Consider the following 25,106-nt stretch of genomic DNA (forward strand, 5'->3'; position numbering starts at 1 on the left):
AAGAGAGATGAAAAAAGAGGGTGACCTTATTTTTAAATCTGGCGGTCCCATGCCGCCAATTTCCCACAGAGTGGGTTCCCTCCCAAGCGACTATAAACTTCGTTCTGCCGAGCACCAGGCCAGAAGTGCGCTTATCCCTATTTTACCGGTAGGTACCCGGTGGCAGCAATTCTCTGCCTCCCACAGCAGAGGCGGATGCTTAACTATTTCACCAAGGCTGTGGTGTGTTAAGGTGCGCCCAGGGGTCTTTGCAGAACCTTCCAATGCTTCCATTTTCTTTGGTTGGTTGGTCCACGGGGTTTCACGTTCCACAGCGAGTAGGGACGCCGTGTCGAGGGCTCTTGATAACTTCGACCGCTTCGGGTTCCTTAACGTCCATTGACTACGCGCAGTACCCGCACCTCTAGCATTTCTTCTCCGCCGAAATGCGACCGCCACGGCCAACATCAAACACCCGTCTTTCGGATCAGCAGTCGAGCACCTTGAACACTGCCTACAAACCCATGCCTTTTGGCAGCATGCGTATGCGGTATGTGTGAACGTGTTGCTTCTAGAAGCCAACGCAATCTATAGATGCCGGCGCGAGAAAAAATCGACGGAAGGTTGCATTAAAAATCTTTATTTGGAGTAGATTACACTAGTGGTTTGAAACTATTTACATCCATATCCAGTTGTATGTACGGCACTAGCACTATATAGTGCGTGCCCACTTATATGTGTTAGCACACCAATTCATGAAGGGGCTTCGGTGCGGGAGCCTTTCTCATATAAAAAATTACACCATTTCCCGCTAAAGGGGACCATTTGGCGATGCGAAGCCGGAGCACTTGCACGATCGCGTTCCGTTGGCGTTCTTTGGGCATGCTACCGACCTCGCGTCGTGGAACGCGAAGAGGAACGCTACGCGCGTCTTGTCTTGCCTCTAGCCTGGCCGTTAATTCTCACACGGCGAGCGGGAAACGCAGTCGGCAGGCGTGCGAGTGGGGGGCAGCAGGGAGAAGAGAGAGAGGGGGAGGAGACGCGCATGCGCTAGTGCTCATCGCGGCGTTGCGCAGGAGAGAATTTCGGCATGTCTAGCCCGCGTTTCAGAGGAAGAGTGGAGAGGGGGAGGGGAGAGGGAAAGTGGAGAGGGGGAAGGGGGAGAGGGTGAGTGGAGAGGGTATGCGCATGCGCACTAAGGGTGGTCACGCCGCACACAACCACCACCACCGGATTGAACTCCGCTATAAGATACTTCGCATCTAAAAGCCGCTACATGCGTACATGCACCGAGGGTGTCAACTTGAGCTTGTTGGCATGGCTTCATCGTCGGAAACAGCGCGAGCACACGGGACTAGAAAGACAGAGAGGACTTTGCGCTGGCTAACAACATGAGCGTTTATTTCGTGCGAACACATATATACGCCTCCTTGGAAATAGATAAACAGCCACGCCACGGTGGTCTAGTGGTTATGGCGCTCGACTGCTGACCCGAAGGTCGCGAGATTGATTCCCGGCCGCGGCGGCTGCATTTTCGATGGAGGCGAAAACGTTTGAGGCCCGTGTACTTAGATTTAGGAGCACGTTAAAGAACCCCAGGTGGTCGAAATTTCCGGAGCCCTCCACTACGGCGTCTCTCATAATCATATCGTGGTTTTGGAACGTTAAACGCCAGATATTATTATAAATAGATAAACAAAAAACGATGAGGGAAAGGGGAAGCCCTACGCCTGCGCCGTGACTAGGGCATGAAAAAGCAGTGATCAATCACGGAGGTAATTAATCTCCTTGTTGGTTAGTGCGATGGACGGTGCGCTTACACATGATGGCCCAATGGAATGAATCGTGAACGCTTCACATATTTCCCGGGCGTGGCAGTCACGATATCTGCGTAAGATACGCGTCTGTTTGAAACTCGGAGTGCAACCGCACTCGGCACAGTGGATTGCCAGATTGGTTCCAGTCTTGTCCTTGAGATTGTTCTTGTGCTCTCTCAGCCGATCATTAACGCAACGCCCTGTTTGCCCAACGTAGCGGCCACCGCAGGACGTTGGTATCTCTTAGACGACCTCAGTCTTGCAGGGCACAAACCGCGTCGCATGTTGCTTCTTGCAAACGAAGGATTTGGGCGAGGGGCGTTCACTTTTCAATCTGCCAATCCAGAATTTCAAACAGCAATCTGGCAATCCACTGTGCCGAGTGCGGTTGCACTCCGAGTTTCGAGCAGACGCGTATCTTACGCAGATATCGTGACTGCCACGCCCGGGAAATATATGAAGCGTTCACGATTCATTCCATTGGGCCATCATGTGTAAGCGCACCGTCCATCGCACTAACCAACAAGGAGATTAATTACCTCCGTGATTGATCTCTGCTTTTTCATGCACTAGTCACGGCGCAGGCGTAGGGCTTCCCCTTTCCCTCATCCTTTCTTGTTTATCTATTTCCAAGGAGGCGTATATATGTGTTCGCACGAAATAAACGCTCATGTTGTTAGCCAGCGCAAAGTCCTGTCTGTCTTTCTAGTCCCGTGTGCTCGCGCTGTTTCCGACGATGATGCAACGAGGACCTGCATGGATGCCATATTATTACACCTGTGTAGGTCCTCGATCGGCACGTGCACAATTATATGTCAAGACATACGCGTTTTGGGGCTGGGAAAGTGCGGAAAGGTTTAATGTTCCATGATTTCGCACCCCTAGCTAAAGCTAAATCATCTTTTCAAGGTACATTTAAAGTAGTACTTACAAATGAGGCCTTGAGGGGTTGTATTTAGAATACGTCAGTAAGAAGGAGGGCTTTAGATGGTCTACATAATATTGTCCTTAGAGAACAGTAAGAAGGAGGCCTACAGACAGTCTACATAAAGTAGTCTTTATACAAAAGTAAAAAGGAGGTCTTTAGACGGTCTACATAAAATAGTCTTTATACAAAAGTAAGAAGAAGCTCTTTAAACGGTCTACATAGAATAGTCTTTATAAAAAAGTAAGAAGGAGGTCTTTAGACGGTCTATTGACAAATATTAATAGATCGCTAATGTTACTAGACGGTCACCAATGTCAATAGATGGTTACTAGGTGGTCTACTCAATGTTACTAGCCATTTTTGTAAGGGTTAGCAGGGTATCATAAACGCTTTTTGCCAAAATCGCTGGCCAGCAACAGCATATTTATTTACAGCACTATTGATAGTAATGGCGGTAGAAAGACTACCAACGGTACTGTCGATTACACTATCGATAATACTACCGATAGCTTACCGATAGTAGTATTATCGATAGTTAAAAAGAGACTAGCGATGCATTGATAGCCGATTTGCCAATAGTTTTGCATCACTGGCTGCAGCCTCTGCCACACCCGCCCCTCTTACAGTGATTTTAGGCTCTATAAACCCTCGAGCCGCCCTTCCCGGTCTAACTGTGCGGCCACTGCTTCGTCCGCAACAGAATAAGTTACGCCATCTATGCATGTATCTGGGAACCGGAGTGCGCCATGCGCCAAGGGGCACTCATCTGTCATCAGGCCTTACCCTAGGACAGCTCCGCTGTTATAAGGACCGCAAAACATGATTGCTGAACTGAAAAAACCAAACCAATGTAAAGGCAACACGCGATGTCATAAATTTGGTTCTGTACAATGTCGCTAATGTAGTTCCTGGACTGTGTAGATGCAATCATTTTTGCGAGACTCTCACACTAGTTTGACAAGGAACGCGGCGGCGTCGGAAGCCGGCAGCAATGTTAGCTGCGGCCGCTCAGGAGGGCGCGTCTCGCATTGTACTTCCAAGCTAGGGAAACATGTTGCATACATGTAATGGTCAAGAACGCTGTTTGTACAGCGAAGCTGTCCTCGCAAACTGTGTGCGATCGTAGTTCTCTAAAACAGGTGGCGTCACCGAGAAGACAAGCGTCATAACTTTGTCCCCCGTGTCTCCCTTGGGCTATACACACAGCATAAATTTTTGGGGAAGAATATGAATGCGGGTCTCGTACGATCATGTGACTACGAAAAAAAGGAGGAGCCTTGTGAGAGGGTGAAATGGAAGGCGGACACGTGATCGACCGCGGAGACAAGCTTAAACTTACGGGGGAGAGAGAGGAGTGTAACGAATCACATTTGTGGGAAGGCGGTCAGCTGGAGAGGAGGCACGTAGACTCCCTGGTTCGCCTTTCAGGATGGCGGAGTCGGCGCAGATGTCGTATCTTACTCCGTCGGTGTGAATCACGCAATGCTGCTTAGTGTGAGAGCAGTAAACCGCTTGCTCATCTAGAAAAAATAATAGTGCCCTGCTTGTTTGTTCTATTTTTTTATTTAAATCCGTTACGATTTAGAGCACTGCGAGGTCTACTACGAGGTACTAGTTAACTTTTCCGGTAATCTCTTGCTGTAAGGGCGAATGGAACAGTCGCTGATACGCCCATCAGTGGAGTCGAATAAAGAAGACCTACGAAACTATGGTTTTCTTTTTCAGCGCCAACTGTTGCACAAGGTTATTAGATAACTGTTTTCTGAGATTATGCGCTTTACCTGAAAGTGCTGTCGACTAGAACAAACAACCATACTATTTTGCGTAGGAAACGCGATAGCGCACTTAAAAGTCTGGATTATTACGGGGACGGGCAGCTACAAGGCTGGCATTACCGCAACCAGCGTCGTCCGCTGGCACCCGTGTTACTGGGCAGCCTGACTCGGGGAAGCTTGGCTACAGAAACAGCAGGTGGGGTTTACCTCAAGAATAGCAAAGGTTCCGCTGCAGACCGGCTCACCTTGTGTTGTTTCCGAGAACATCAGCTTGCCATTGGTCTCGATGCTGCAGTGCAGGGCCCAAGTATTACGACCTTAGTGCGGGTTCGAACGAAATTAAGACGGCAGGGGAGGGTGTGAGATCAATAATAGAAGAAAACGCGGTCGTTGTGCGTTGTCTGCTCCTGACTTCTGTCTTCTTTGTTGCGCCACCTGCTCAAGCATGCATTCTTACAAATTCATCCAGATTTCAGTTGCTCGTAAGAAAAGAAAATCCTTTCGAGAATATGCACGTATCTGGTGCGCGATCTCGTAAGTGTAAAATAAACAAGAGAGCTTTCGTTCTCATGCAATCGGTCGAGGCTCGCGTAAACGTCCGGAATGCGCAAGCCTCAACGAGTTTACAAATAATACGCTCCGGGAAAGCCTACCGGAGCTCTCGTGTGGTTCACATTTTAAATCGGCACCTACAGCGAATATAAATTGCGTGCAAACAAATGCATAAAATGCATAAATACGCGCGGCAATGTTCAACCGACTAGACATAAATTATTTTATGGGCTAAAACCAGGGAGTATAGTCTGTGGGCTTTGCAAAACACTAGTCACGCTACCAGGCAGATAATGCGCGTTCTTTGCCAAAGTTAGCGTGTTTAGTTGCCATTAGTGTCGGTCGATTAGCGACATTTCAAGTCCGTGCATCGGCGCACAAGTTTCACTTACACGGATGGCGACGGACGAACAACAGAACTGTCACTGAAGCTAACTTACAGAACGTCTGACACTGTTCCGACTATCATCCCTGATTGCCCAGGCTATCTATTCTACAACGCAGTCACGAGAAGAACCCGATGTCAAGGGGAGAGCCAGTGCAAACGGACAACTCCACAAAGCTATTCAGCAATCACGGGCAGCTTCTGAGGCGGAAGAAGCAAACAACAAATGACAAAGGTTAGAAGATATTTCTTCGCGTATCCACCGTTTGCACAGCAATGGCTTCTGGACGAATGTTTGCCCTGACAACTGTATCATATTGCCACGCGCGCTTCTTTTTGTCATTTTTACGTGACTATCCGTTGCACGCGTAGCCGCCGCCTTGCGCAAGCCGCGTTCTGATGTTTGGGACCCTTCCAGATTATCTTAGAATCTTCTTATAAGCTTGAGCGCGCAAACGCGAAAAGTTGAGATTATTCTCGAACTAACGCGGTCACCAGCGACCAGGCTCGAATGTTCGATGATGCATGTATAAATGCCGACGCGCCTTACCGCAGTGCAGATTATCGACGGCCGACGCTCTGTTCGCTGCTATCAGTATGCAGCGTGCCTTGCTTGCACTCTGACTTTCCGTTTCCCGGCCACAAGCTCGGCCAAATAAAGAGTTACGCATTTCCAAGTTCTGCTAGAGTCTTCTTCACCGTGACGAACACCTGACAATATTTGCAAACCTTGAGCCAGAAACACAAGCACCAGAACTACTGGCATGAGTGACAGCGTCTCCTCAATTGCGTGTATGTGTTTTTGAAACATGTACAGCTGGTATCCAATGGAGAGATTGATGTACAGTGTTGGTCAAAATTTAACAGGCCACGGGAGCGCGTGGCGAACTGCACCGCGGCGCCTTCTGACGGCTGCCTGGGAAGCTCGAGAGCGCGCACTGCGCACGCGCGCCCTTTTTTAACTGGAAGCCTGCTCGTGCGCTCTCTTCAACAGCGCGCGCACCGGAACGCCAGAAAAAGCGCACGGTGTCACTCCTGTTGTCGCCCCGGAAACACCTAGCGATGATATCGTGACAAAAGCGCGTAATTTGTACTGGCAGTGCTCGGTGCGCGCCGCATTCTACGCCTTATTCCCAGACGCTCCGTGGCACCGGAAACATGCATACGGCGTCAGTGTTTCGAAAATCCACTTTTGTGATCAGGTTACTCAACAGCTTTCCTTCGTGTGACAGATGCACGCTGGAATTTCTCGCGGTGTTCTGTGGAAGTGGCTTGCGCCCGTTCATATGCGCTTTGGAAGAAGAAACGTGGCATCCACGGGTCTGCGGCATAAAGCTGCAACGAATCCCGTATGAATATATCCGAAAAAAATTTGTTTGGTGAAAACTTTGTCCCCGACGAGGACGAGATATTAGTGAAAAAGAAAACTTTTCTTTCGGGTAAACTCGCGTTTATTTCTTTGTAGCTTTATGCAACTAACCGGTGGACGGCCGTCGTCCACCGGTGTCTCTCAGCAAAAAAGTTACGCCACAGTCACCTACCCGCCGCATGCTTCGCATAACATCGACTCCCACGTTACGTGGGATCTGCCGAATTTTTTCACTTGTGATTGTCCCTGCTGTTTGGTGATTTCGTGTGGGTGTCTGTGATTGAGTTATTTGAAGAAAAAATTCGGCAGATCCCACGTAACGTGGGAGTCGATGTTATGCGAAGCATGCGGCGGGTAGGTGACTGTGGCGTAACTTTTTTGCTGAGAGACACGTTACAAAATGGCGCTAAAGATTTGTATAAATTTTATACGCACACTTATATATGTTGAAGAGCCGCATATGTGCTATATAACCAGTTGTTTACGGTTGGGTAACGCTGCCAATGGCAACGTGGGTATGACCAACACCAGAAGCGGTAAGCTGATATGTAGAGTACGCCCCGCCAAGGTGGTCTAGTGGTTATGGCGCTCGATTGCTGATCCGAAGGTCGCGGGATCGAATCCCGGCCGCGACGGCTGCATTTTCGATGGGGGCGAAAATGTTTGAGGCCCGTGTACTTAGATTTAGGTGCACGTTAATGAACCCCAGGTGGTCGAAATTTCCGGAGCCCTCCACTACGGCGTCTCTCATAATCATATCGTGGTTTTGGGACGTTAAACCCCAGATATTATTATTATATATGTAGAGTACGTGTCCCGAGAACGCACGCACGTTTCACGAACCCGTGTGCATGTGTGCAAGAAGTTCTTGACTGTTCTTGAACAAGGGGATCATCACCGTGATCTGTGAGCACCAGCAGCTGGTCATGACTTGTTATAGGATCCGGTCGTGATCGTGGTGACGAGGGGTCCATGTGTAGTGAAGTATGTGGTATAGTAGAGCTGTTGGAATTTGTGGATGCCTCGGTCATTTCGTCGACAAATTGTCTGTCGACAGAGCCGGCAACATGTCGGAACCTGAAGCCACCCTTCGCGTTGGTGAGGTATAGGCCGTCGAGGCTGGTAGGCCCGGATAGTGCTGCGTAGACCAACATCAGTGGATGGTGTTTGTCGTATTTGTAGACTACCTGGGCGTATGTGGACTACGTAACGTAGTCTACAAAGCGGCTGTCAATCAATCTGGCATTATCATCGGTCAGCCTGAGGCCATCGCCCAGCATCGTAAGAAATGAAGAGGACACTCCGTCGTTCTGGCAGACGAAGTGCACTTTACGGTGCAGTGATGTGGATATCATATGTAACTTTCGTTAATGTATTCCTCCGGGGTCGAGCAATGCTTCAGTATAGCTTGCTGAATCAATCATAGGAATCCAAACCTAATGTTTATTAGACTGCTATAAAAGCGGAGCCAACACTCGAACTACAGATGTTAATCTGATATGACGCCTGTATCGTAGGAGTAGACATCGTAGGAGTATCATGTGGTGTTTATTGCTTTCTTGTAAAATTAGATAGCCAGCACCACAACCAAAATTGACGTTGCACCGATATTACGCCAGCGTAGGCTGGTTTTACAAACCAATTTATAGACCTGGCGTGGCTCAGTGGTGGAATACCTGATTGCCACGCAGAATGCTTGGGTTCGACTACTGCTGGAATCCAAATTTTCATTCTTTCCATTCGTTGAGTCAACGCTGCCGATGTTGGTTTTCCGTAACGCTCTAGCATTTAACTTAACAATGTCTGTTCTCGCCGTTCCTGGGTAGATATAAACTGTCAATCACCTGTGGCGCATACCCGTACACCGCGGCCCGTGGTAAACGGGTATGTGCCACACGTGTCTAGTGGAAAGGGTTTGACGACGTACGCGACAAGATTTTAACGTTATTCATGTCATGACCCGGCAGTCATATTCGTCAAATCCTCTTACCCTCCCATGCAAATTTTGGTCTACACCAAGTTAAGGAGGTGATCATGAGAGCACCTAGACGTAGGCGGCTAGATAGATAGATAGATAGATAGATAGATAGATAGATAGATAGATAGATAGATAGATAGATAGATAGATAGATAGATAGATAGATAGATAGATAGATAGATAGATAGATAGATAGATAGATAGATAGATAGATAGATAGATAGATAGATAGATAGATAGATAGATAGATAGATAGATACGTAGATAGAAACGCTCAAAGTGCCAGAGGTTCGCTAAGAAATGCTTCGCATTTAAAAGGATGTGTTGCAGCTAGTGATACAGAACTATCGATGGTACTATCAATGCTATCGATAGTTCATTAAGATTAACTATCGAACTATCGATCTAAAAAAAACTATCGATAGCGCTATCGTTAATAAGGGTGTTGATACTACACATAGTATGAAATCAACCGCGTGAACACATCACCGCGTATACTTGGTTCCCCAAATATGTGTAGCAGGAAGAGCAGGCTGAAGGGCAAGAAAGTTGACATGCTTACGCTCCTTCACCGGTATTCTTGGCTTACGCATGACACTTAGGTTGGATGGTTCAGGTGTACAAGAAACGAGATCGTTACATATGACTGTACTGTACGGCTTGAAATTTATATTGCATTTTGCTATTTAAAAATGAAAATATAAAGAACTAGGTTTTGCTAGCTGTAAGGTGTAAATGGTTAATGTTGAGTATGAATATATTGATGTGCATTTTCCAGCATTTCCACTGCTGAAATAATTTTTATTTCACCAAAAAATTGCTCATAAATTAAGTAAACTAAGTATTCCCTTACAAAAATATCCGGTAACATTAAGTTCATGGTCTAAAGACAATTGTTACTAGAACCTACCAGCGATCAAAAGAGTGTCTGCAAACTGTCTTTATACGTCTGTACCAACGATCTATCAACGCTCTGGCTGCAATTAGCCACCAACTTTGAACAGACTCATGTTCATAGGCTGTCTGGTGACCTCGTAGTAACGAACTATCAGCAATGTTCAGTAGACACCCTAGTAACATACTCTCAATAGAAATGCTGTCCATGAGCAGTCTGTTAACTATCTAGTAATCTGTGTCTTAATACACTCTGCTAGCAGTCGGTTACAATAATTTTATTGAAGCATGCTTATACACGCTCTGTTAACGCTCTGTAAAGAAAAAGAGAGATGAAAAAAGAGGGTGACCTTATTTTTAAATCTGGCGGTCCCATGCCGCCAATTTCCCACAGAGTGGGTTCCCTCCCAAGCGACTATAAACTTCGTTCTGCCGAGCACCAGGCCAGAAGTGCGCTTATCCCTATTTTACCGGTAGGTACCCGGTGGCAGCAATTCTCTGCCTCCCACAGCAGAGGCGGATGCTTAACTATTTCACCAAGGCTGTGGTGTGTTAAGGTGCGCCCAGGGGTCTTTGCAGAACCTTCCAATGCTTCCATTTTCTTTGGTTGGTTGGTCCACGGGGTTTCACGTTCCACAGCGAGTAGGGACGCCGTGTCGAGGGCTCTTGATAACTTCGACCGCTTCGGGTTCCTTAACGTCCATTGACTACGCGCAGTACCCGCACCTCTAGCATTTCTTCTCCGCCGAAATGCGACCGCCACGGCCAACATCAAACACCCGTCTTTCGGATCAGCAGTCGAGCACCTTGAACACTGCCTACAAACCCATGCCTTTTGGCAGCATGCGTATGCGGTATGTGTGAACGTGTTGCTTCTAGAAGCCAACGCAATCTATAGATGCCGGCGCGAGAAAAAATCGACGGAAGGTTGCATTAAAAATCTTTATTTGGAGTAGATTACACTAGTGGTTTGAAACTATTTACATCCATATCCAGTTGTATGTACGGCACTAGCACTATATAGTGCGTGCCCACTTATATGTGTTAGCACACCAATTCATGAAGGGGCTTCGGTGCGGGAGCCTTTCTCATATAAAAAATTACACCATTTCCCGCTAAAGGGGACCATTTGGCGATGCGAAGCCGGAGCACTTGCACGATCGCGTTCCGTTGGCGTTCTTTGGGCATGCTACCGACCTCGCGTCGTGGAACGCGAAGAGGAACGCTACGCGCGTCTTGTCTTGCCTCTAGCCTGGCCGTTAATTCTCACACGGCGAGCGGGAAACGCAGTCGGCAGGCGTGCGAGTGGGGGGCAGCAGGGAGAAGAGAGAGAGGGGGAGGAGACGCGCATGCGCTAGTGCTCATCGCGGCGTTGCGCAGGAGAGAATTTCGGCATGTCTAGCCCGCGTTTCAGAGGAAGAGTGGAGAGGGGGAGGGGAGAGGGAAAGTGGAGAGGGGGAAGGGGGAGAGGGTGAGTGGAGAGGGTATGCGCATGCGCACTAAGGGTGGTCACGCCGCACACAACCACCACCACCGGATTGAACTCCGCTATAAGATACTTCGCATCTAAAAGCCGCTACATGCGTACATGCACCGAGGGTGTCAACTTGAGCTTGTTGGCATGGCTTCATCGTCGGAAACAGCGCGAGCACACGGGACTAGAAAGACAGAGAGGACTTTGCGCTGGCTAACAACATGAGCGTTTATTTCGTGCGAACACATATATACGCCTCCTTGGAAATAGATAAACAGCCACGCCACGGTGGTCTAGTGGTTATGGCGCTCGACTGCTGACCCGAAGGTCGCGAGATTGATTCCCGGCCGCGGCGGCTGCATTTTCGATGGAGGCGAAAACGTTTGAGGCCCGTGTACTTAGATTTAGGAGCACGTTAAAGAACCCCAGGTGGTCGAAATTTCCGGAGCCCTCCACTACGGCGTCTCTCATAATCATATCGTGGTTTTGGAACGTTAAACGCCAGATATTATTATAAATAGATAAACAAAAAACGATGAGGGAAAGGGGAAGCCCTACGCCTGCGCCGTGACTAGGGCATGAAAAAGCAGTGATCAATCACGGAGGTAATTAATCTCCTTGTTGGTTAGTGCGATGGACGGTGCGCTTACACATGATGGCCCAATGGAATGAATCGTGAACGCTTCATATATTTCCCGGGCGTGGCAGTCACGATATCTGCGTAAGATACGCGTCTGTTTGAAACTCGGAGTGCAACCGCACTCGGCACAGTGGATTGCCAGATTGGTTCCAGTCTTGTCCTTGAGATTGTTCTTGTGCTCTCTCAGCCGATCATTAACGCAACGCCCTGTTTGCCCAACGTAGCGGCCACCGCAGGACGTTGGTATCTCTTAGACGACCTCAGTCTTGCAGGGCACAAACCGCGTCGCATGTTGCTTCTTGCAAACGAAGGATTTGGGCGAGGGGCGTTCACTTTTCAATCTGCCAATCCAGAATTTCAAACAGCAATCTGGCAATCCACTGTGCCGAGTGCGGTTGCACTCCGAGTTTCGAGCAGACGCGTATCTTACGCAGATATCGTGACTGCCACGCCCGGGAAATATATGAAGCGTTCACGATTCATTCCATTGGGCCATCATGTGTAAGCGCACCGTCCATCGCACTAACCAACAAGGAGATTAATTACCTCCGTGATTGATCTCTGCTTTTTCATGCACTAGTCACGGCGCAGGCGTAGGGCTTCCCCTTTCCCTCATCCTTTCTTGTTTATCTATTTCCAAGGAGGCGTATATATGTGTTCGCACGAAATAAACGCTCATGTTGTTAGCCAGCGCAAAGTCCTGTCTGTCTTTCTAGTCCCGTGTGCTCGCGCTGTTTCCGACGATGATGCAACGAGGACCTGCATGGATGCCATATTATTACACCTGTGTAGGTCCTCGATCGGCACGTGCACAATTATATGTCAAGACATACGCGTTTTGGGGCTGGGAAAGTGCGGAAAGGTTTAATGTTCCATGATTTCGCACCCCTAGCTAAAGCTAAATCATCTTTTCAAGGTACATTTAAAGTAGTACTTACAAATGAGGCCTTGAGGGGTTGTATTTAGAATACGTCAGTAAGAAGGAGGGCTTTAGATGGTCTACATAATATTGTCCTTAGAGAACAGTAAGAAGGAGGCCTACAGACAGTCTACATAAAGTAGTCTTTATACAAAAGTAAAAAGGAGGTCTTTAGACGGTCTACATAAAATAGTCTTTATACAAAAGTAAGAAGAAGCTCTTTAAACGGTCTACATAGAATAGTCTTTATAAAAAAGTAAGAAGGAGGTCTTTAGACGGTCTATTGACAAATATTAATAGATCGCTAATGTTACTAGACGGTCACCAATGTCAATAGATGGTTACTAGGTGGTCTACTCAATGTTACTAGCCATTTTTGTAAGGGTTAGCAGGGTATCATAAACGCTTTTTGCCAAAATCGCTGGCCAGCAACAGCATATTATTTACAGCACTATTGATAGTAATGGCGGTAGAAAGACTACCAACGGTACTGTCGATTACACTATCGATAATACTACCGATAGCTTACCGATAGTAGTACTATCGATAGTTAAAAAGAGACTAGCGATGCATTGATAGCCGATTTGCCAATAGTTTTGCATCACTGGCTGCAGCCTCTGCCACACCCGCCCCTCTTACAGTGATTTTAGGCTCTATAAACCCTCGAGCCGCCCTTCCCGGTCTAACTGTGCGGCCACTGCTTCGTCCGCAACAGAATAAGTTACGCCATCTATGCATGTATCTGGGAACCGGAGTGCGCCATGCGCCAAGGGGCACTCATCTGTCATCAGGCCTTACCCTAGGACAGCTCCGCTGTTATAAGGACCGCAAAACATGATTGCTGAACTGAAAAAACCAACCCAATGTAAAGGCAACACGCGATGTCATAAATTTGGTTCTGTACAATGTCGCTAATGTAGTTCCTGGACTGTGTAGATGCAATCATTTTTGCGAGACTCTCACACTAGTTTGACAAGGAACGCGGCGGCGTCGGAAGCCGGCAGCAATGTTAGCTGCGGCCGCTCAGGAGGGCGCGTCTCGCATTGTAATTCCAAGCTAGGGAAACATGTTGCATACATGTAATGGTCAACAACGCTGTTTGTACAGCGAAGCTGTCCTCGCAAACTGTGTGCGATCGTAGTTCTCTAAAACAGGTGGCGTCACCGAGAAGACAAGCGTCATAACTTTGTCCCCCGTGTCTCCCTTGGGCTATACACACAGCATAAATTTTTGGGGAAGAATATGAATGCGGGTCTCGTACGATCATGTGACTACGAAAAAAAGGAGGAGCCTTGTGAGAGGGTGAAATGGAAGGAGGACACGTGATCGACCGCGGAGACAAGCTTAAACTTACGGGGGAGAGAGAGGAGTGTAACGAATCACATTTGTGGGAAGGCGGTCAGCTGGAGAGGAGGCACGTAGACTCCCTGGTTCGCCTTTCAGGATGGCGGAGTCGGCGCAGATGTCGTATCTTACTCCGTCGGTGTGAATCACGCAATGCTGCTTAGTGTGAGAGCAGTAAACCGCTTGCTCATCTAGAAAAAAATAATAGTGCCCTGCTTGTTTGTTCTATTTTTTTTATTTAAATCCGTTACGATTTAGAGCACTGCGAGGTCTACTACGAGGTACTAGTTAACTTTTCCGGTAATCTCTTGCTGTAAGGGCGAATGGAACAGTCGCTGATACGCCCATCAGTGGAGTCGAATAAAGAAGACCTACGAAACTATGGTTTTCTTCTTCAGCGCCAACTGTTGCACAAGGTTATTAGATAACTGTTTTCTGAGATTATGCGCTTTACCTGAAAGTGCTGTCGACTAGAACAAACAACCATACTATTTTGCGTAGGAAACGCGATAGCGCACTTAAAAGTCTGGATTATTACGGGGACGGGCAGCTACAAGGCTGGCATTACCGCAACCAGCGTCGTCCGCTGGCACCCGTGTTACTGGGCAGCCTGACTCGGGGAAGCTTGGCTACAGAAACAGCAGGTGGGGTTTACCTCAAGAATAGCAAAGGTTCCGCTGCAGACCGGCTCACCTTGTGTTGTTTCCGAGAACATCAGCTTGCCATTGGTCTCGATGCTGCAGTGCAGGGCCCAAGTATTACGACCTTAGTGCGGGTTCGAACGAAATTAAGACGGCAGGGGAGGGTGTGAGATCAATAATAGAAGAAAACGCGGTCGTTGTGCGTTGTCTGCTCCTGACTTCTGTCTTCTTTGTTGCGCCACCTGCTCAAGCATGCATTCTTACAAATTCATCCAGATTTCAGTTGCTCGTAAGAAAAGAAAATCCTTTCGAGAATATGCACGTATCTGGTGCGCGATCTCGTAAGTGTAAAATAAACAAGAGAGCTTTCGTTCTCATGCAATCGGTCGAGGCTCGCGTAAACGTCCGGAATGCGCAAGCCTCAACGAGTTTACAAATAATACGCTCCGGGAAAGCCTACCGGAGCTCTCGTGTGGTTCACATTTTAAATCGGCACCTACAGCGAATATAAATTGCGTGCAACAAATGCATAAAATGCATAAATACGCGCGGCAATGTTCAACCGACTAGACATAAATTATTTTATGGGCTAAAACCAGGGAGTATAGTCTGTGGGCTTTGCAAAACACTAGTCACGCTACCAGGCAGATAATGCGCGTTCTTTGCCAAAGTTAGCGTGTTTAGTTGCCATTAGTGTCGGTCGATTAGCGACATTTCAAGTCCGTGCATCGGCGCACAAGTTTCACTTACACGGATGGCGACGGACGAACAACAGAACTGTCACTGAAGCTAACTTACAGAACGTCTGACACTGTTCCGACTATCATCCCTGATTGCCCAGGCTATCTATTCTACAACGCAGTCACGAGAAGAACCCGATGTCAAGGGGAGAGCCAGTGCAAACGGACAACTCCACAAAGCTATTCAGCAATCACGGGCAGCTTCTGAGGCGGAAGAAGCAAACAACAAATGACAAAGGTTAGAAGATATTTCTTCGCGTATCCACCGTTTGCACAGCAATGGCTTCTGGACGAATGTTTGCCCTGACAACTGTATCATATTGCCACGCGCGCTTCTTTTTGTCATTTTTACGTGACTATCCGTTGCACGCGTAGCCGCCGCCTTGCGCAAGCCGCGTTCTGATGTTTGGGACCCTTCCAGATTATCTTAGAATCTTCTTATAAGCTTGAGCGCGCAAACGCGAAAAGTTGAGATTATTCTCGAACTAACGCGGTCACCAGCGACCAGGCTCGAATGTTCGATGATGCATGTATAAATGCCGACGCGCCTTACCGCAGTGCAGATTATCGACGGCCGACGCTCTGTTCGCTGCTATCAGTATGCAGCGTGCCTTGCTTGCACTCTGACTTTCCGTTTCCCGGCCACAAGCTCGGCCAAATAAAGAGTTACGCATTTCCAAGTTCTGCTAGAGTCTTCTTCACCGTGACGAACACCTGACAATATTGCAAACCTTGAGCCAGAAACACAAGCACCAGAACTACTGGCATGAGTGACAGCGTCTCCTCAATTGCGTGTATGTGTTTTTGAAACATGTACAGCTGGTATCCAATGGAGAGATTGATGTACAGTGTTGGTCAAAATTTAACAGGCCACGGGAGCGCGTGGCGAACTGCACCGCGGCGCCTTCTGACGGCTGCCTGGGAAGCTCGAGAGCGCGCACTGCGCACGCGCGCCCTTTTTTAACTGGAAGCCTGCTCGTGCGCTCTCTTCAACAGCGCGCGCACCGGAACGCCAGAAAAAGCGCACGGTGTCACTCCTGTTGTCGCCCCGGAAACACCTAGCGATGATATCGTGACAAAAGCGCGTAATTTGTACTGGCAGTGCTCGGTGCGCGCCGCATTCTACGCCTTATTCCCAGACGCTCCGTGGCACCGGAAACATGCATACGGCGTCAGTGTTTCGAAAATCCACTTTTGTGATCAGGGTTACTCAACAGCTTTCCTTCGTGTGACACATGCACGCTGGAATTTCTCGCGGTGTTCTGTGGAAGTGGCTTGCGCCCGTTCATATGCGCTTTGGAAGAAGAAACGTGGCATCCACGGGTCTGCGGCATAAAGCTGCAACGAATCCCGTATGAATATATCCGAAAAAAATTTGTTTGGTGAAAACTTTGTCCCCGACGAGGACGAGATATTAGTGAAAAAGAAAACTTTTCTTTCGGGTAAACTCGCGTTTATTTCTTTGTAGCTTTATGCAACTAACCGGTGGACGGCCGTCGTCCACCGGTGTCTCTCAGCAAAAAAGTTACGCCACAGTCACCTACCCGCCGCATGCTTCGCATAACATCGACTCCCACGTTACGTGGGATCTGCCGAATTTTTTCACTTGTGATTGTCCCTGCTGTTTGGTGATTTCGTGTGGGTGTCTGTGATTGAGTTATTTGAAGAAAAAATTCGGCAGATCCCACGTAACGTGGGAGTCGATGTTATGCGAAGCATGCGGCGGGTAGGTGACTGTGGCGTAACTTTTTTGCTGAGAGACACGTTACAAAATGGCGCTAAAGATTTGTATAAATTTTATACGCACACTTATATATGTTGAAGAGCCGCATATGTGCTATATAACCAGTTGTTTACGGTTGGGTAACGCTGCCAATGGCAACGTGGGTATGACCAACACCAGAAGCGGTAAGCTGATATGTAGAGTACGCCCCGCCAAGGTGGTCTAGTGGTTATGGCGCTCGATTGCTGATCCGAAGGTCGCGGGATCGAATCCCGGCCGCGACGGCTGCATTTTCGATGGGGGCGAAAATGTTTGAGGCCCGTGTACTTAGATTTAGGTGCACGTTAATGAACCCCAGGTGGTCGAAATTTCCGGAGCCCTCCACTACGGCGTCTCTCATAATCATATCGTGGTTTTGGGACGTTAAACCCCAGATATTATTATTATATATGTAGAGTACGTGTCCCGAGAACGCACGCACGTTTCACGAACCCGTGTGCATGTGTGCAAGAAGTTCTTGACAGTTCTTGAACAAGGGGATCATCACCGTGATCTGTGAGCACCAGCAGCTGGTCATGACTTGTTATAGGATCCGGTCGTGATCGTGGTGACGAGGGGTCCATGTGTAGTGAAGTATGTGGTATAGTAGAGCTGTTGGAATTTGTGGATGCCTCGGTCATTTCGTCGACAAATTGTCTGTCGACAGAGCCGGCAACATGTCGGAACCTGAAGCCACCCTTCGCGTTGGTGAGGTATAGGCCGTCGAGGCTGGTAGGCCCGGATAGTGCTGCGTAGACCAACATCAGTGGATGGTGTTTGTCGTATTTGTAGACTACCTGGGCGTATGTGGACTACGTAACGTAGTCTACAAAGCGGCTGTCAATCAATCTGGCATTATCATCGGTCAGCCTGAGGCCATCGCCCAGCATCGTAAGAAATGAAGAGGACACTCCGTCGTTCTGGCAGACGAAGTGCACTTTACGGTGCAGTGATGTGGATATCATATGTAACTTTCGTTAATGTATTCCTCCGGGGTCGAGCAATGCTTCAGTATAGCTTGCTGAATCAATCATAGGAATCCAAACCTAATGTTTATTAGACTGCTATAAAAGCGGAGCCAACACTCGAACTACAGATGTTAATCTGATATGACGCCTGTATCGTAGGAGTAGACATCGTAGGAGTATCATGTGGTGTTTATTGCTTTCTTGTAAAATTAGATAGCCAGCACCACAACCAAAATTGACGTTGCACCGATATTACGCCAGCGTAGGCTGGTTTTACAAACCAATTTATAGACCTGGCGTGGCTCAGTGGTGGAATACCTGATTGCCACGCAGAATGCTTGGGTTCGACTACTGCTGGAATCCAAATTTTCATTCTTTCCATTCGTTGAGTCAACGCTGCCGATGTTGGTTTTCCGTAACGCTCTAGCATTTAAGCTTAACAATGTCTGTTCTCGCCGTTCCTGGGTAGATATAAACTGTCAATCACCTGTGGCGCATACCCGTACACCGCGGCCCGTGGTAAACGGGTATGTGCCACACGTGTCTAGTGGAAAGGGTTTGACGACGTACGCGACAAGATTTTAACGTTATTCATGTCATGACCCGGCAGTCATATTCGTCAAATCCTCTTACCCTCCCATGCAAATTTTGGTCTACACCAAGTTAAGGAGGTGATCATGAGAGCACCTAGACGTAGGCGGCTAGATAGATAGATAGATAGATAGATAGATAGATAGATAGATAGATAGATAGATAGATAGATAGATAGATAGATAGATAGATAGATAGATAGATAGATAGATAGATAGATAGATAGATAGATAGATAGATAGATAGATAGATAGATAGATAGATAGATAGATAGATACGTAGAGAAACGCTCAAAGTGCCAGAGGTTCGCTAAGAAATGCTTCGCATTTAAAAGGATGTGTTGCAGCTAGTGATACAGAACTATCGATGGTACTATCAATGCTATCGATAGTTCATTAAGATTAACTATCGAACTATCGATCTAAAAAAACTATCGATAGCGCTATCGTTAATAAGGGTGTTGATACTACACATAGTATGAAATCAACCGCGTGAACACATCACCGCGTATACTTGGTTCCCCAAATATGTGTAGCAGGAAGAGCAGGCTGAAGGGCAAGAAAGTTGACATGCTTACGCTCCTTCACCGGTATTCTTGGCTTACGCATGACACTTAGGTTGGATGGTTCAGGTGTACAAGAAACGAGATCGTTACATATGACTGTACTGTACGGCTTGAAATTTATATTGCATTTTGCTATTTAAAAATGAAAATATAAAGAACTAGGTTTTGCTAGCTGTAAGGTGTAAATGGTTAATGTTGAGTATGAATATATTGATGTGCATTTTCCAGCATTTCCACTGCTGAAATAATTTTTATTTCACCAAAAAATTGCTCATAAATTAAGTAAACTAAGTATTCCCTTACAAAAATATCCGGTAACATTAAGTTCATGGTCTAAAGACAATTGTTACTAGAACCTACCAGCGATCAAAAGAGTGTCTGCAAACTGTCTTTATACGTCTGTACCAACGATCTATCAACGCTCTGGCTGCAATTAGCCACCAACTTTGAACAGACTCATGTTCATAGGCTGTCTGGTGACCTCGTAGTAACGAACTATCAGCAATGTTCAGTAGACACCCTAGTAACATACTCTCAATAGAAATGCTGTCCATGAGCAGTCTGTTAACTATCTAGTAATCTGTGTCTTAATACACTCTGCTAGCAGTCGGTTACAATAATTTTATTGAAGCATGCTTATACACGCTCTGTTAACGCTCTGTAAAGAAAAAGAGAGATGAAAAAAGAGGGTGACCTTATTTTTAAATCTGGCGGTCCCATGCCGCCAATTTCCCACAGAGTGGGTTCCCTCCCAAGCGACTATAAACTTCGTTCTGCCGAGCACCAGGCCAGAAGTGCGCTTATCCCTATTTTACCGGTAGGTACCCGGTGGCAGCAATTCTCTGCCTCCCACAGCAGAGGCGGATGCTTAACTATTTCACCAAGGCTGTGGTGTGTTAAGGTGCGCCCAGGGGTCTTTGCAGAACCTTCCAATGCTTCCATTTTCTTTGGTTGGTTGGTCCACGGGGTTTCACGTTCCACAGCGAGTAGGGACGCCGTGTCGAGGGCTCTTGATAACTTCGACCGCTTCGGGTTCCTTAACGTCCATTGACTACGCGCAGTACCCGCACCTCTAGCATTTCTTCTCCGCCGAAATGCGACCGCCACGGCCAACATCAAACACCCGTCTTTCGGATCAGCAGTCGAGCACCTTGAACACTGCCTACAAACCCATGCCTTTTGGCAGCATGCGTATGCGGTATGTGTGAACGTGTTGCTTCTAGAAGCCAACGCAATCTATAGATGCCGGCGCGAGAAAAAATCGACGGAAGGTTGCATTAAAAATCTTTATTTGGAGTAGATTACACTAGTGGTTTGAAACTATTTACATCCATATCCAGTTGTATGTACGGCACTAGCACTATATAGTGCGTGCCCACTTATATGTGTTAGCACACCAATTCATGAAGGGGCTTCGGTGCGGGAGCCTTTCTCATATAAAAAATTACACCATTTCCCGCTAAAGGGGACCATTTGGCGATGCGAAGCCGGAGCACTTGCACGATCGCGTTCCGTTGGCGTTCTTTGGGCATGCTACCGACCTCGCGTCGTGGAACGCGAAGAGGAACGCTACGCGCGTCTTGTCTTGCCTCTAGCCTGGCCGTTAATTCTCACACGGCGAGCGGGAAACGCAGTCGGCAGGCGTGCGAGTGGGGGGCAGCAGGGAGAAGAGAGAGAGGGGGAGGAGACGCGCATGCGCTAGTGCTCATCGCGGCGTTGCGCAGGAGAGAATTTCGGCATGTCTAGCCCGCGTTTCAGAGGAAGAGTGGAGAGGGGGAGGGGAGAGGGAAAGTGGAGAGGGGGAAGGGGGAGAGGGTGAGTGGAGAGGGTATGCGCATGCGCACTAAGGGTGGTCACGCCGCACACAACCACCACCACCGGATTGAACTCCGCTATAAGATACTTCGCATCTAAAAGCCGCTACATGCGTACATGCACCGAGGGTGTCAACTTGAGCTTGTTGGCATGGCTTCATCGTCGGAAACAGCGCGAGCACACGGGACTAGAAAGACAGAGAGGACTTTGCGCTGGCTAACAACATGAGCGTTTATTTCGTGCGAACACATATATACGCCTCCTTGGAAATAGATAAACAGCCACGCCACGGTGGTCTAGTGGTTATGGCGCTCGACTGCTGACCCGAAGGTCGCGAGATTGATTCCCGGCCGCGGCGGCTGCATTTTCGATGGAGGCGAAAACGTTTGAGGCCCGTGTACTTAGATTTAGGAGCACGTTAAAGAACCCCAGGTGGTCGAAATTTCCGGAGCCCTCCACTACGGCGTCTCTCATAATCATATCGTGGTTTTGGAACGTTAAACGCCAGATATTATTATAAATAGATAAACAAAAAACGATGAGGGAAAGGGGAAGCCCTACGCCTGCGCCGTGACTAGGGCATGAAAAAGCAGTGATCAATCACGGAGGTAATTAATCTCCTTGTTGGTTAGTGCGATGGACGGTGCGCTTACACATGATGGCCCAATGGAATGAATCGTGAACGCTTCATATATTTCCCGGGCGTGGCAGTCACGATATCTGCGTAAGATACGCGTCTGTTTGAAACTCGGAGTGCAACCGCACTCGGCACAGTGGATTGCCAGATTGGTTCCAGTCTTGTCCTTGAGATTGTTCTTGTGCTCTCTCAGCCGATCATTAACGCAACGCCCTGTTTGCCCAACGTAGCGGCCACCGCAGGACGTTGGTATCTCTTAGACGACCTCAGTCTTGCAGGGCACAAACCGCGTCGCATGTTGCTTCTTGCAAACGAAGGATTTGGGCGAGGGGCGTTCACTTTTCAATCTGCCAATCCAGAATTTCAAACAGCAATCTGGCAATCCACTGTGCCGAGTGCGGTTGCACTCCGAGTTTCGAGCAGACGCGTATCTTACGCAGATATCGTGACTGCCACGCCCGGGAAATATATGAAGCGTTCACGATTCATTCCATTGGGCCATCATGTGTAAGCGCACCGTCCATCGCACTAACCAACAAGGAGATTAATTACCTCCGTGATTGATCTCTGCTTTTTCATGCACTAGTCACGGCGCAGGCGTAGGGCTTCCCCTTTCCCTCATCCTTTCTTGTTTATCTATTTCCAAGGAGGCGTATATATGTGTTCGCACGAAATAAACGCTCATGTTGTTAGCCAGCGCAAAGTCCTGTCTGTCTTTCTAGTCCCGTGTGCTCGCGCTGTTTCCGACGATGATGCAACGAGGACCTGCATGGATGCCATATTATTACACCTGTGTAGGTCCTCGATCGGCACGTGCACAATTATATGTCAAGACATACGCGTTTTGGGGCTGGGAAAGTGCGGAAAGGTTTAATGTTCCATGATTTCGCACCCCTAGCTAAAGCTAAATCATCTTTTCAAGGTACACTTAAAGTAGTACTTACAAATGAGGCCTTGAGGGGTTGTATTTAGAATACGTCAGTAAGAAGGAGGGCTTTAGATGGTCTACATAATATTGTCCTTAGAGAACAGTAAGAAGGAGGCCTACAGACAGTCTACATAAAGTAGTCTTTATACAAAAGTAAAAAGGAGGTCTTTAGACGGTCTACATAAAATAGTCTTTATACAAAAGTAAGAAGAAGCTCTTTAAACGGTCTACATAGAATAGTCTTTATAAAAAAGTAAGAAGGAGGTCTTTAGACGGTCTATTGACAAATATTAATAGATCGCTAATGTTACTAGACGGTCACCAATGTCAATAGATGGTTACTAGGTGGTCTACTCAATGTTACTAGCCATTTTTGTAAGGGTTAGCAGGGTATCATAAACGCTTTTTGCCAAAATCGCTGGCCAGCAACAGCATATTTATTTACAGCACTATTGATAGTAATGGCGGTAGAAAGACTACCAACGGTACTGTCGATTACACTATCGATAATACTACCGATAGCTTACCGATAGTAGTACTATCGATAGTTAAAAAGAGACTAGCGATGCATTGATAGCCGATTTGCCAATAGTTTTGCATCACTGGCTGCAGCCTCTGCCACACCCGCCCCTCTTACAGTGATTTTAGGCTCTATAAACCCTCGAGCCGCCCTTCCCGGTCTAACTGTGCGGCCACTGCTTCGTCCGCAACAGAATAAGTTACGCCATCTATGCATGTATCTGGGAACCGGAGTGCGCCATGCGCCAAGGGGCACTCATCTGTCATCAGGCCTTACCCTAGGACAGCTCCGCTGTTATAAGGACCGCAAAACATGATTGCTGAACTGAAAAAACCAAACCAATGTAAAGGCAACACGCGATGTCATAAATTTGGTTCTGTACAATGTCGCTAATGTAGTTCCTGGACTGTGTAGATGCAATCATTTTTGCGAGACTCTCACACTAGTTTGACAAGGAACGCGGCGGCGTCGGAAGCCGGCAGCAATGTTAGCTGCGGCCGCTCAGGAGGGCGCGTCTCGCATTGTACTTCCAAGCTAGGGAAACATGTTGCATACATGTAATGGTCAAGAACGCTGTTTGTACAGCGAAGCTGTCCTCGCAAACTGTGTGCGATCGTAGTTCTCTAAAACAGGTGGCGTCACCGAGAAGACAAGCGTCATAACTTTGTCCCCCGTGTCTCCCTTGGGCTATACACACAGCATAAATTTTTGGGGAAGAATATGAATGCGGGTCTCGTACGATCATGTGACTACGAAAAAAAGGAGGAGCCTTGTGAGAGGGTGAAATGGAAGGAGGACACGTGATCGACCGCGGAGACAAGCTTAAACTTACGGGGGAGAGAGAGGAGTGTAACGAATCACATTTGTGGGAAGGCGGTCAGCTGGAGAGGAGGCACGTAGACTCCCTGGTTCGCCTTTCAGGATGGCGGAGTCGGCGCAGATGTCGTATCTTACTCCGTCGGTGTGAATCACGCAATACTGCTTAGTGTGAGAGCAGTAAACCGCTTGCTCATCTAGAAAAAATAATAGTGCCCTGCTTGTTTGTTCTATTTTTTTATTTAAATCCGTTACGATTTAGAGCACTGCGAGGTCTACTACGAGGTACTAGTTAACTTTTCCGGTAATCTCTTGCTGTAAGGGCGAATGGAACAGTCGCTGATACTCCCATCAGTGGAGTCGAATAAAGAAGACCTACGAAACTATGGTTTTCTTCTTCAGCGCCAACTGTTGCACAAGGTTATTAGATAACTGTTTTCTGAGATTATGCGCTTTACCTGAAAGTGCTGTCGACTAGAACAAACAACCATACTATTTTGCGTAGGAAACGCGATAGCGCACTTAAAAGTCTGGATTATTACGGGGACGGGCAGCTACAAGGCTGGCATTACCGCAACCAGCGTCGTCCGCTGGCACCCGTGTTACTGGGCAGCCTGACTCGGGGAAGCTTGGCTACAGAAACAGCAGGTGGGGTTTACCTCAAGAATAGCAAAGGTTCCGCTGCAGACCGGCTCACCTTGTGTTGTTTCCGAGAACATCAGCTTGCCATTGGTCTCGATGCTGCAGTGCAGGGCCCAAGTATTACGACCTTAGTGCGGGTTCGAACGAAATTAAGACGGCAGGGGAGGGTGTGAGATCAATAATAGAAGAAAACGCGGTCGTTGTGCGTTGTCTGCTCCTGACTTCTGTCTTCTTTGTTGCGCCACCTGCTCAAGCATGCATTCTTACAAATTCATCCAGATTTCAGTTGCTCGTAAGAAAAGAAAATCCTTTCGAGAATATGCACGTATCTGGTGCGCGATCTCGTAAGTGTAAAATAAACAAGAGAGCTTTCGTTCTCATGCAATCGGTCGAGGCTCGCGTAAACGTCCGGAATGCGCAAGCCTCA

This window comes from Rhipicephalus sanguineus, chromosome 9 (genome assembly GCF_013339695.2).
Source record: "Rhipicephalus sanguineus isolate Rsan-2018 chromosome 9, BIME_Rsan_1.4, whole genome shotgun sequence".
Taxonomy (NCBI): Eukaryota; Metazoa; Arthropoda; class Arachnida; order Ixodida; family Ixodidae; genus Rhipicephalus; species Rhipicephalus sanguineus.